Here is a 13,839-nt window from a genome sequence, read left to right as displayed (position 1 = left end):
TTTCGTTTTGCGGAAAATGCAGTTGAGATTACAATTGTTGCATACAACTTTTTTTTGCGTATTTGAGTGTTTCAAGAAGAATTTATTTTTATTTTAAAAGCAATATTAAATAAATTTTTTCAGCTTTAATAATTATTATTTAAAATAACATGGTTTGGTTAAATAAATTTAAAAAGTCTTTTATAAACCTATTGATTATATCTAGTAATGTGAGAAGTAATCCCCAATATTTTCTTTTTTTCCATTCCGAACTAGCTATCTTCTCGTATGATTCTTAGCGATAGAAAAGTGCACATGTAATAATGGATTTATCTCGGTAAGCAACGGTTATCGATAAATTGTGTTTTATTCTTTTGTAATCCAATATGCCATTCAGTTCCCAGTGACCACTTTTCATTCTTTGCTCCCAGCAGTTAGTTTTGGTTTCCTTCTTTTTTTTCTCTCTCTCTTTATTTTTACAATGGCAAATAAAACCGTTGGTCCGTTTCCGGTTCGCTGCAATACATTGTAGGAGCTAACATTTTATTACACCGAGTGGGACAACATAATTGATAGAATAGTTCTTATGGAGCTATTGTGGTTTAATGGAAAGCAAAAGGAAATATTTCCTTCCCGGGGAAGAAAAATCTCAGGTGCTTGCTCCACGTTGGGATGCAGCAAAAATGCTAAAAGCACATATCGTATTACATTCCGCGAATGGATGGTATCCCGCAGGAACATGGAATTCAATTTTGCTAATTGGTAAAGTAAATATTACGTTCGGGATGAAGCAATGGAAGGTTAAACTTTTGGACGTTAGGCTAACGTGAGAACTGTGAGAAGCTTTTGAAAGAGATTTTAACATGCGTCAATTTTTAAAAATATCTTTGCAAAGCTTTTTTAATGAACAACAAATTTTAAAAATAATTATGTTTTGTTCTATTGCAAAAAGAATAAAGAACCTAAAGCAAATACTATTTTTCTATGATAACAGCTAAAGTTTAGCATGTACCAAGTGGGATGCAATTTATTCTCGCTGTGGCTCATTAGCCATGAAAAAACAGTGTACAGAAAGGCTAATAAAGGTTAGGAACAAAAGACAGCAACTAGTAATCAGTCATTCACGTAACTGCAGGACGATGCCGGAACGAACAAAAGGTTTGTCTGAAAACAAAAAAAAAACGAAAGAAAAGCTAAATCTATAGTGTTGCTTCCAACCAGGGCACGCAGACAGGTGTGTGCAGTTCGTGGCGGTTCTCACGGTCGTTTTGTTAACATCCATTCTGTACGGAGGAGAGGGGGATTTTGTTTCTTTCCCCATTTTTTTATTTGTACTACCTGGTTATTATTTCACATTGTTTTTTTCTTTTTTACACAGTGAAGATGAAACCGTATTGTTTGACTTTTGGAGTTTTTGCTTGTTAACGCAAACAAAACAGCTTCGGGTTTTTGGGACGGATGGCTAAACCACATCCGTGGGAAGATTTTTTTTTCGTGTGCTATCCATACGACTGTCCAGGAAATGACCAACCATTGCTGTTAACTGGTTAAGTAAAATAACAAAAAAAAAAGAAACCGACACCGAAAAGCCAAATAACGAATTGCGGTTGTGCGAAAGCGAGCGCAGCTTTGTTAAGATTAATTCTAGGTATTGGGGCGACTAATCCAAAAGAAGTGAAGGGTTTGTCTGAAAATTAGTTTGAATTTTGAATTTTATTTTGATGTGTTATGTTGTTAGATAAATATTAACGATATTCAAGTATGATTTTAAGTTTTAATTTAATATTATTTAAAAATTTTGCATGTTAGAAATACATTTTCTGTCCAGTTCGAAAGCGTCTCATCTGCTGGTAGGTGAAAATGTAGTGTTCAATAAAATGAGTTGGTTGGTTTGCCGTAATGCTAGAACGATTATGATAATGCATTTCACTGTTAATGGTAGATTACAGGCGAACAGTCCACCCCCAACATGCTGCCGTTATCGGTAATGTCGTTATTATGATCAGTGAACACAAAAGGAGATTTCCACGAATTCTCTCTCTCTCTCTCTCTCTCTCTCTCTCTCTCTCTCTCTTTCTTTCTCTCCGTTTAGAGATTCGTGTAATGCGCTGTATAAAAATGTTCGTAAAGATTCTTTGAAGTGTGAATAAGAATCAGTTATGAAATTTATTCACCTAATGTTATCCCAAGTAGCAGCAGTTGGATATGCAAAAAAATGTCTGCTTGAGAATAAAATAAAGCAAATATTCTAACCAGCATCCTTTAAGTCTGTAAAAAAAAATAGAGCAAAAAAACAGAAAAGAAATGACGAAAGAAACATTAAGAACCGTACGTTTGCCTGCATGTATGCTTGCTGATAGGTACGGTAATTTACGACCATTCTCCTTTTGTGTCTAAATTGTCTTGCCATTGCTGTTGTATCTATTTCTAGCGTAGGTATTCGCCTGTACAAGCTTTTCCGGGAAGTAAGCTCGAGTGCGGTGTACATTCATCGTCTTAGAGCTACGTAACTGTACCGCCATTGGGCTGCTAGCTCAACAATCTAAGCAACAGTAAAGGATTTTACGAGGGCATAGAAACAGGAAACGGAGGAAGGAGCAAAAAAAATGTGACACGCAATGCTTATGCACAAATCCCGGAAAGCAACTGTCACTGTTTGCATAAATCATGCAATCATTCCAAGGTCTCCGGCTGTTCCGGAAATACTCATATCCATTTCATCCCCAGGCATCAGCACTTACCTGCTGCACTGCTGCTGGTGATTGTAGCGAACTGTACCTTGCAAACAGCCGTGTCCTGATGGTTGACGATGCTGAAGCAGAATCGTATTAGCACACTAGCATGGTCGCTTCGTTGGTGCTACACGAGGCTGAAGTACTTTGTAACTGAGTTTGATGAAATATTTGCAAATTAGATCGTTTCATCTGTACAAGTCTGGATGTACAGTATTTTTTTTGTTCCATAAGATGTTTAAAAATTTGTAATAAACAAAAAAAAGTTAATTTAAACGCTTTTGTTTACCCGGTTCGGTTTGTGCCCATTTTCCATTTTGTCGTTAAAATTTTTTAATCAATCCGCGTTCCAGATAGGAAATTGAATTGAAATGAAAACCAAATAATAGAACAAAGTGGTCGAGGTTTAAGCGGAACACATTCAAATACTCATTAAATTCGTTCAATGAATTGAAATGATTAATCGGGCTGGATAATTATCACAGCGTGGAAACATTGGAAGCGACGGGATGAATCGGGTGAACAAAATTGTGTAAAAGCAAATTGCCGCGTGGTAACAAATCTCGTAATTATAGTTCGTGGTTTAGTGTTTATGGGATTCATTAATTAATCGTGTGTAGTGAATAAAATAATTTATTTTTACATCTTTTTGTTTTGTATAATCAAAATCAATTTGCTTTCGGTGTACAAACTACCGGGCGTCTCCATGTGAGTTTGTTGCTTGAAAATGACTAGGCGCCTCCATTTTTTAAGAATTATTTAATTTTCCTGTTATTTGACTTTTTTTTTAGTTTCTAGTTGAATGCAAAAATCTGCTGCAAACGTGCTCCCCAAGATAAAACTGTCCTTAATAGACTATGAACGATAATCGTACCAAAGCACACGAATAAAGGCATTTCGTGACGGAGAGAAAGCGAAACTGAAAGAATGGAACTTACACAAAGAAAACCTTATTCACTGACTGAAGGCGTGGAATAGAAGGGGAAAAAAAAAGAAAACATGCTATGAATAATGTAGAGCATGTAATAGCCATATCAATAGTACTTCTGATGAGCATTATCGATAGCCAAGTGTTCAACAACCGGCGAAAGCCTCTATGATGGTGACTTGGAGTGGTTACTTGAAACTGATTATACCATGTGTACCAAAGCAGACACACACGAGCTTTGCAGTGGTCTTTTATAGACTCGTACACAAACGCCGGAAGGTTAGATGGGAATTTAAAATGGCAGTTTTCTATCACATGTTGCTCTTCTTCGAATGCTCGAAAACAAGCTGAATGAGCACGAGTGTATCATTCTGTTCGAGCTCCCTATTGGTGTGTTTGTATGGGTGCATTTGGGAGAAGCAGCTTGATCTGCGGCTAGACAGTCGTCGTCTAGTTCGCAGTCGATTGCCACTTGTCACCATTGACACTCTTCAGCTTAGACATGTGTGCATCTTCCCCGTCCAGCTGGGGATGGATCGTTTGCGTTTTGCTCTGCTGGCGATTCCGAGGACGAACTGGTGATTCTGAATGAAGATGAAAAGCGGTCAGCATATCATGGGGCCAGATGTGTGTGGCAGGCGAGGGAGTATGTAAATGAAATCAAAGTAAATACTATTATCCGATTACGCCCATGAGGAACATGGCGGTACGGGATTTGTGAACGCCATTCCCATCTTGGTCCTCCAACGGGTTTTGCAGCATAGCAAGAGAGGTTTTTTTCTATTGCAGGATTTTAAAAAGAGCTACATGCCAACTTTATAAAATGCAACGGATCTAAAATGGTTGATGCTTGATAATCCTATTCGTTACAACACAACATGGTGCAGCCGTATGAAAAACGATTGCATGGATAGTCCGTAACATAGCAATATAGTAAAGTTTTTATTTTCTAACAGATGAAGTTGACAGATCATGTAAAAAAATGGTGAATTAAGTAATAAATATTTAACAAAAGAAAAACTATACTTTAGCATTTTTTTTAAATTATTAAAATGTTTAAGTAACTTCAAGTAATTTCAAAATGACGAACAAAATGGTACGCTTTTTCGAACAATTTGTAAAACCGTAGGTTAATCCCAATCATTTTTTTAAAGACAGCATATTTAGAAAGCATATTTTTAGAAGTTACTACTGAATAAATAACCTTTCATAATATGTGCTTTTATTGCTGATTTATCACATATTTATTTAAAAATTAAATAAAAAAATAATAAAGAAAATTAAATAAACGAAAAATGAATAAATGAGGTAAAGGGAGAGCGAGGAAAATAGAGAGAAATAGAGAGAAATACAGACAGAGAGATACAGAAATTATTGCAAAGTACACGACACATAGCACGGTTTAAAAAGTGATAGAGCGCTGCTCTTAGCTTTTTTTTCTCTGTTAGGTCTCTTGTCGCAATGAGGACTCTTTTTTTAGTGCGGCCTCGTTTCTCATGAAGTCCTTAGTTCTCACTAAGCCCTCTTTTTTCACCGGAACCTCTTTTCTCATGCAGTCCTCTCAGAGGGCCTCTTTCCATTCAGCCCGATGAGTCCTCTTTTACTGAGGCCACACTGCGTTCCATGAAGATACTACGATTTGCAATCATTCTTTATCCGAAATCACACGGTCCATACAGCCGTTGAGAGCCCGTAGTAAGAGTAAGTCATAATTACGGGTTTTGAAACGGTTTGAAAAATAATTTAAAACTTTAAAGTTCGTTGCGATTTTCCACAAATTTCCTTAAAACATACGAAATGCAATCACAAACACAATGCAAATCTTTGCAACAAATTCCATCATACAAAATTTGTACCATTGAATACCCTCCTTTGCTTTGGTTTCATTAAACCATGTCTTAAATATTGTTCCGCTCAAAAGAGCTTCACTTTGATGCTTTGACTCGGTTCCGCTGCGTCATATCTTGAAGATAAGCACCTTTCACTATGACTGGCGACGGGCGAAAAACGGCACAGGTCACCAAATTATGATCCAGAAGCTAGATAGACCCAGGGGTACAATCTCGCTCATAATTTAATGAAAACCAGCCTTGCGACAAGATGAACAACGTTGTTGTTTTTTTTTTGGTTGGCAGTTTGTGGTTGATCTTTTATGATAATGAAGTTCCATTCTTGCTGGCCGGGGCTGCCTACGCGCCAGATGCCGTCGATTCGTTGGACTTCCCTGCCTGAGTCGGAATGGGATGGGTCTGACTGACTGGCGCAACTCGGAAGGAAAATACCTTCGGCACTTTTTCGGGTACTAGCACACAGTTATCCTAGCAAACTTTATAAAAAGTTGTCATCTTTCGCATAAATAAGAATTTGCTCTACATCTGCTGCAGTTGTACGCCGGGACGGGTTTTTTTTCGCATGGCACGTTGGCTGCTTTTCTAAGCACTGTTTTGTAGCCCGTCAATCATGTAAATTTTTCCGGCCAAAAGTTTAATGTTTACGTACTTTGCATTCCAGAAGGGGTTGGGGTTTTTGGAACAGATTCGACGAAGCTTTCAGATTACTATTTCAGCTTGCTGAGGTATGTTTTGAACGAGGAAGTAAACTTATCTCTACACGTACACAAACTATTTCGAAACACATTTAGTTTGATGTTTTAGTTTAGTTTTTAATGGATCTTTCGGTGCGCTTTTTTATCCATTGCAAATGAAGCAATATAGTATTTAAAAAAAACAACAAAAATACCTTTTTACAGAGCGCCTGTAATCGTACCACATCAGAAGTCAAAGGGGAGAAATAATATGAAAAAGGTAGGTCGCTTTACAGAAAATAAAGCTCCGTTTCTATGGATCCCCGGTGCGGTGGTACGGGCAGATTAATATTGCTGTCCAATTTGTAACGCAAGAAGGATGATCGTCAGCTGATAGTGAAGTGGCATGGATTATATTTTTCAATTTAATGGCTGCAGTGCAGTTTGCTGCCGGCTGAGTGCAACGCAGGTAGGATGCATTTTGTAAGCATTCTCCTCTCTCGAAAGCGGATTGCATAATATTTTACCTTTTCGAAATTATTTTCATTCAGTCTTGTTTTTTTTTGCTGTGAAGTGAAAAAATTGCCAATGGATTTAAATACAAAGTGTGATTTATTGAGCTGATCGTAGGCTCAGCAAGAGCTTATGTGTGTTGTACACAACAATAATAGAAGGCACATAATAACATTTGCGGTTGGTTTTCCTATATGTCCATCATTTCATTTTGGTTTTATTTTTTCGTTTGAAAGCAATCTAGAACTTTTATTTCTTGTTTGATCTTTCTGCATGATTGACTTACCTATCCAATGTTGGAAAAAAAATTGCTTGTCCATCATTTTTTTGAAGACTTTCCTTTCTTTTTCTTCCCATTTCCGGTTTGATATTCGTTATAATAATGTCGTAAAAACATGGCTCTGTGCACCAGCATCCAGTGCCTTGTTTTTTTCCCTGGTGCTTGTCTCGCTCTCTAATCTCCCCGTGGGCATTAAATTACAAAACAAGCGGACGGCCATGATGATTATTTCCTTATTTTGGTATCCTCTCTATCAGCGCTGCAGTCGAGCCGAAATTATGCAAATTCCCTACCACATTAACAATATATAGTCATTTACTTTCAATTGGGAGCACGCCTGCAAGAATAAGGGAGGCATAAAGTCAACAAAAGGCAACACACCGAGATGGACGAAGAACCCGCAAGCTTCAATCTCGCAGCGTAATATTATCATCAGCTGGGTAGGTAACCGTACTATGCTCCGGTGGGAAATGTGTCCTATCTATGGGTACACTCGTCGCTAGCGATGGTAAGAATCTTTAGAAGTTTTGAAGCAGAATTTTACTTTGACGGGGCTGCAATTTTTTTTCTGTAGATGAAGAAGATGCTTCGGTGGCATTTTTTTTTCGCTTCCTCTGACTTTTGAGGTTAGAAATATGAGGAAAAAAAAATACTTTAGCAACGTAATGAGCTTATTTTTAAGGACTGGTTTATGGAGACAAGACAAAGATTATAATAAAAAAATTAATTGAAAAAAAAAAATACAAAACACCAGGCGTCTCCATCCGAACTCACTGAGTACTTTATATGGCAAAACAAAACACTTGAAAAAACGTGTCGTGGGCGCTGTTTATCATTCGAAGTGTATCCCCTAATCGATTTAAAGTGAGTTAAACGTTTACATCGAAACGGATGTTACCTTTTCTCTCTTTATTTTTTAGGTTTAGAACACTCCTTAATCCTTCTTGTATCACGGTTGTATCACCACCAAAAAAAAGGTTACTCGCTTTTCCAATCGATTTAAAAAGATGAAAGAAAGTACTTGGAATCAAACAAAAAAAAAACAAAAAAGGTTAAACAAAACAAAACATCGGCGTAGTGTCATTTTGACAGTGCCTTGAACGTAAATGTGCTGGTGTAGGCGTTTTTTCCGGAGTAGAAGTGACTTGGGGGATGAGTTTTCTTTTTTTCCTTCTTCGGCTGTTGTCAATGTGTAATGATTAATGGGCTTGAGTTGGCAATGTTTAACAGATGTGAACAGACAGTGGATGTGTGCAAAACAACAACAACAACCCAAAAAACAAGACCAATAAATTTCCGTTAAAGGTTTCGGCGTACCTTTTTAGCAATGCGAAACATCAACCCCCCTCGACGGTCATGGTAGTGATTTCAATCGATTTTGGATACCTGCACTGAATTGGGGTTTTTTTTGGATTAGGCATATTTTATGTATTTAGAAGAGGAGAGTGTGAAAAAAGTGACACAAACCTGTCGGTAGCTGAATTTGTCTGCTGTCGAATGAGGTATTGAGTGAGGAAAGGGAAAGAAAACGACAGTGCCAATATGTAAAATTGACAATAAAAATATTGACGATTTGGCTTTGTGCTGCAAATGAGGTAACGTAAAAGGAAATATCTTCTCTTCTGCTAGTAGTTTATCTATTATTATAAAGTATTGAACTCTGGAAAAACATTACATCGAGCGTTTGTAGCGGTTCCGTTCGTGGAAAAATAAAACAAAAGCCTCAAACAAGCTACCTATAATTGCTTGTGACCGCATTGTTCATCATAATGAAGCCTTCGGGACATTATTACCGTTGATGAAGCTTAGGCATTGTTTCGTACTGTAGACATTAACAAAACAACATTAACAAATATATTAATGATTATAATTTTGCACGAAAGACAGGAAAGAAAGTGCAGAACAAGCGATTGATGGTTGCTCGATAATTGTGTCCCTAACCATGAATGTTTTTTTTTTATTTGAAGCTTTCGCTTTTGTATGTAGCCATACTGAAAGCAGTAATGGAAAAAAGAAAATTTCCTCCTTATACCCATCAAAGCTTACGACGGTAAGCATTACATGGTGGAAAAAATATAATTGGCAATCAAGGGCTGAGTGCCGTATTGTTCGTGGTTGATCCGGAAACATTTTACCTTTTACTTTGCAAAATTGCTCGTTTTTGCTGCAAACCATAATCAAACTGTTATGGAAGTTTGAAGAAGTTGAACTTTAGCTGATTTTAATGGAATTATGATGTTTGTATTGCAAGCGGGAATTGATTTAATGGCAGTTTTTTGTTTCGGGCAGTTGCTGATGTTCTTAAGTTCTCAACGGTTTTGATTGGTACGATGGGCTGGATTATCGAAAAGCTTTGATACGAAAAGTTTGATTGCGTAGGAAACATCATAAACTGTTTGATACATGTATAAGAGTGTCAAAAGCATCAAGGGTGTGTTTTGTTATTCTCTTTTTTTTTCGAGGCATGATCGTTTATCAATGTATTCAAAGACTTTGCTGTAGTGAGGAATTCATTTCTGTGGGAAAACTAATCAATGGAACCGATTCCCGCAATGCCCGTGACATGTTTCACTTTCCGTGGAGAGTAATAAAAAGAGCAGCTTTATTGCGGGATCGAGAATGTTTAAGACAGTTTAATAAGCATTACAAGAAGGAAATCTTGTTTGGAATACGTTTTGTTTAGGCGGTGCTTTAATTTGAATAAATAGGCAAACCTTGGAGCTCTTCGATTTCTTTAATGCCTTATTGACAATAAGTGTTTGTTCGTGTCCCCAAGATGAGTACTAAAATTGAAGTTCTAGTACCATTGAAGATTATTATTTTGTGAAGGCTAAGGCTGGACTGTAAATATTGAAGATTTGACAAAACCTTCTGCTTATTTGTTTCGTTACTGTTTAACGATTTTAGTATTCAAGAGTATTCTAACTGTTAGACCGTTTAATCTGAGATGGTGCTCCTTTCCACAGGTTCTTACTTCATAAACACCTATGTTTTCTAAAAGTCGCTCTCTGAGTAAGTGGGACCCTAAAATCTTCCTTGAAGTCTTGGTTTCCTTGGTGAATCTTCAACGTATAGAACAGGTCGATTCTAAGCTCTAAATCTTTTTCTATGGTCCTCCAAGGAATACGAGATTACTTCCTATTGGATAAGTTATATGAAATATAGGAAGATCTCCTAATATGCAGAACTGATTAGGTAGAATTTACTTGGTTAGAAATAATCAGATATGTCTTTGCTCAAAGTCATCCAAAATTTTTGTCTTTTACTTTCTATATCATGTGTCTCTGTTGTTTATTGTTGTTTAACTTTGTTAGAGTACATACAATAATGAAAAAGTAGGGGGAATTCGAGTCTTTATTATGATATTATTTCGTTCCAAAATTCGCTACACGATTAACTGATATCCTAATCCTGTTCTGCTCCTGTTCTTCCCTCAAACTTTCAGGGCTGTCAAACCTAATTATTAAATAAAGGAAAGAATGAATAACTGTGATGTGTATAAGTTGTGCATTGTGCACTGCAAACATATCATTTTAAACATGAAGGAAGATGAACGTTAAAAGACCTTTCAGCGTTAAATTAGTGGAACTTGACAATTTTCATTTTCTTCTGTTGTGGCACAAGAACCTCAAGAGGAGTTTGCCTGCCATTTCTGGTTTTCCTTTACTTTTGGAAGGGATTTAATATCCGTCATACACCACAAAGGCTGAATATTTTACAACCTTTTTCAATATTTATTTTGTGAACAATATTATTAGTACTTTAATTTACCTTTACTTTTGAATATCGGAAAAAATTTAAATGCTGCTACAAGAATAAAGTCATGTCCAATAATGATAGCAATCAATGTTAACTATTGCTAACCGATGATAATTGACTTCTTCAGGACGTATCTTAAATATTGACATCTCAATCAAATTATACCGTCTTCGATTCGGAGAACAGCGAAGTCAGGAAGCAAATGAGATGCAAAATTAAATTCGTTTTAATGCATTTCTTTCGATAAGGAAGCGAATTTGCCCGAGCGTTGTTTCCTGGCAATATTTGTTAAATGATGTGTAAACATAATTGTAATCAGTTCGAGTTGTTCTTTCCTACCAAAATTGCAAAATTTGCTTGATCTGAAGGAAAACAATCATTATCGTACATTGTGATTGTAATATTAAGCTGATTGTTTAATTTTTAAACATACCTACGCAAAGATTTAAACACCACCATGACGATTAAATTCACCAAGAAAAAAAAACAAGAAAATGTTACCTTAAATTGTCACAAATGAGTAATACAGAACTTCATCAACTACCGACGCACCGACGTACGATGCGTTTTGCATGAAATTACAAAACTTATTCAATTAGTTGGATAATGAGCAGTTTTCCGGGAAAATGCTGTCGAAAATTTCCAATCGGTCCGCAAAACCGATTGCTGCCCGCCCGGGGGGTTGCAATCAAAACTGTTCCATTTTCCATCACGCCTCGAAGGTGGAAGCAGCAGAGGTAGAAAAAAAAATTTGTGCGAAAGGATGGAATTAAATTACAAATTGATATTGCAAAGTAGTTCATTGCTTTTAACGTGGAATCGTGTAACGAGTGCGCTTTTTTCTGTTGCTTTTGTATTCTAGGCTGGCGAGAGCTAGGTGGGAAAGTTTTGCTACTGTTTTTTGGACAATAATTTTAGCTGAGATGCAATTGTTTGCAAAATACTTTTCAGTACGGTCGAGTGTTTAAAAATGTTTTATATTCTTGAGATTTAATTTAAATGTATTGTGGAAGTAAATTAATTAAAAGTTCTCAATAACAAAAATAAATAGGAAGGAAGTATACTGACTGACTCAACACTTGTACTTTCAATTATTTAATAAAATATATCAAAATAAACACTTGAGTCTGTTTAAGCAAATGCACAGGTATCCACTTAAGGTAAGGAGTGCAATGTGCAGAATCTAGCAGGAACAATCTGCATACCGTAGCCGTCGGGCTGTACACCAATGGTGTTCGCATGGTGTGAATTTACCCGACAAGCTGTCCTTTCTTCAAACCGAGTACCGTACAAGAACAAGTTTTAATCGACTCCCTGGCACAAGTGGCTCCGGTGCACTAAACGGACGGCTGCAAAATATTGAGATTCGATAGAGAATGTTCAACGCAACATAAGGAAGCACCAATGCTACACGATGCTTTTGCTCACGCTCCTTACGATTGCCCCTGGAGTGATGCTTCAATGGCAATAAAACAGAATCCCAATTGATATGCTCCACTTTTCGAACCCCCCTCCCCCACAACCCCCCCATTCCATTCCTCCATGCCGAGAACCTCGGCAGATCCGGTGATTTCGTTGTGGCGTAATCGCTTCTAAAAGGGCACAGTTTTGCAGAAATATGTGAACTCCCGTTGGCAAACGGACCCGGCCATCGTTTATTTCAATTTAATCGAGGTGCACATATTCTCATTGCGTTCGCTTTCAACCTGAGGTGCAAGATGCGGCAGGAAGACAGCCTTTGGCTGTGACGTTCAGTGTTGCAGCTTAGTGCTGCAGTGCTGCCGCGAAAACTGGATGACAGTTCAGGTGAATCGGAACGGTAACGCGCAGTGGACGATCCTCAGGACGAAAGCTTAGCACACGTAGCCGACGGTGCGCGCCACGAAACACACAGACGATGGCAAAAGTAACCTTAATAATGATCCTGTTGGTTGAACGGATTTGCAAATTATGTCACCTTTCGAAAGAGATTTGTGTAACGCTCCGGCATGGCTGTCGGGGGCTTTAAGCTGCCATTCATTTCCATCCCTGGCTCGTACATGGTACATAAAGTGGTGAATCCTTTAGAAAATAGAACCTGTGCAATAGTGTAGCAAGTTATCTGTATGTCTCAAGAAGTAGAGTAATAAAAATTCTAATTTTTACCAATTTGTAAAAGCAAAACGGTAAAAGATAAGACATATAAGGGTTTCGGGGAAGTGCGTGACAACTGTTATAAAAATATTAACTCTTTCGCAAATCTAATGTAAAGAAGCATTTCATCAGAATGCTTCGTGTCAAACGCTTATCGCGTCTCGCTTATCATCACTTTGCAGGTAATTTTTGGCAGTTGTTTCAAATTTCCCCAAAATAAAAAAAAAACTTTCCTTCTGCCAGCTCAAAGTCCTTTCAGAGAGGAGGGAGGAAAAGAATGATTTCCTTATTGAAGTTTGTTAGCTACTTTTTGTACGCACCGGAAGGGAAACGTTTTTCGAGTTTTCCTCCATTTGCATGCTGTCCGGTACCTGCCGGTTGGTACGGTGAAGTTTTTTTCTTTTCTTTTTGGGTGTAAATTATTTTGTTTTGAATGATGGTGCTTTCCTGCGAAGAAATGTTTATGCAAATCTTGCAAAATTAGTAATGTATACCTGCAACTACATTTTCATAATTAATGCAAATAAAAACAGTGACTTTTGCTTCAATCCTTTTTCCTAGAGTCACACCAACACCTTGTGCCTTGTGATGAGATAATCTGGAATCAGAAATAATTCCAACGGAACTGGGTAAGGGTTGAAAACTTTGTTTTGGTGTATATTTTTTGTTAAATAATTATTAATTGCTCTTTCTGTGTAAGAAAGTTAAAGTATTGAGACAGACGTTTCTTGGAAAATATTGTGATGTCCATAGTCACGCTTGTATGTATATTCACTTAAAATTTCGCTTTTTATAAATGATTGTCAATAAATTAAATTTCGGAAGTTCGTTTGTCAATAGTTGACTTTTTTTAAAACACTTTATAGATATTAATCATTAATAATAAATATTAATTTTTCCCTTCGTCTTCCCTTTTGCTATAACGACTCACTAGGTCATTTAAGTAAAGCAATAGTTTTTTTTCCGTTGTGTATACCTTTGTTAGTAATCC

The sequence above is a fragment of the Anopheles funestus genome, chromosome 3RL, assembly GCF_943734845.2.
Source record: "Anopheles funestus chromosome 3RL, idAnoFuneDA-416_04, whole genome shotgun sequence".
NCBI classification, from domain to species: domain Eukaryota; kingdom Metazoa; phylum Arthropoda; class Insecta; order Diptera; family Culicidae; genus Anopheles; species Anopheles funestus.
The sequence above is the reverse complement of the archived record's forward strand: the minus strand, read 5'-3'. Positions refer to the sequence as shown.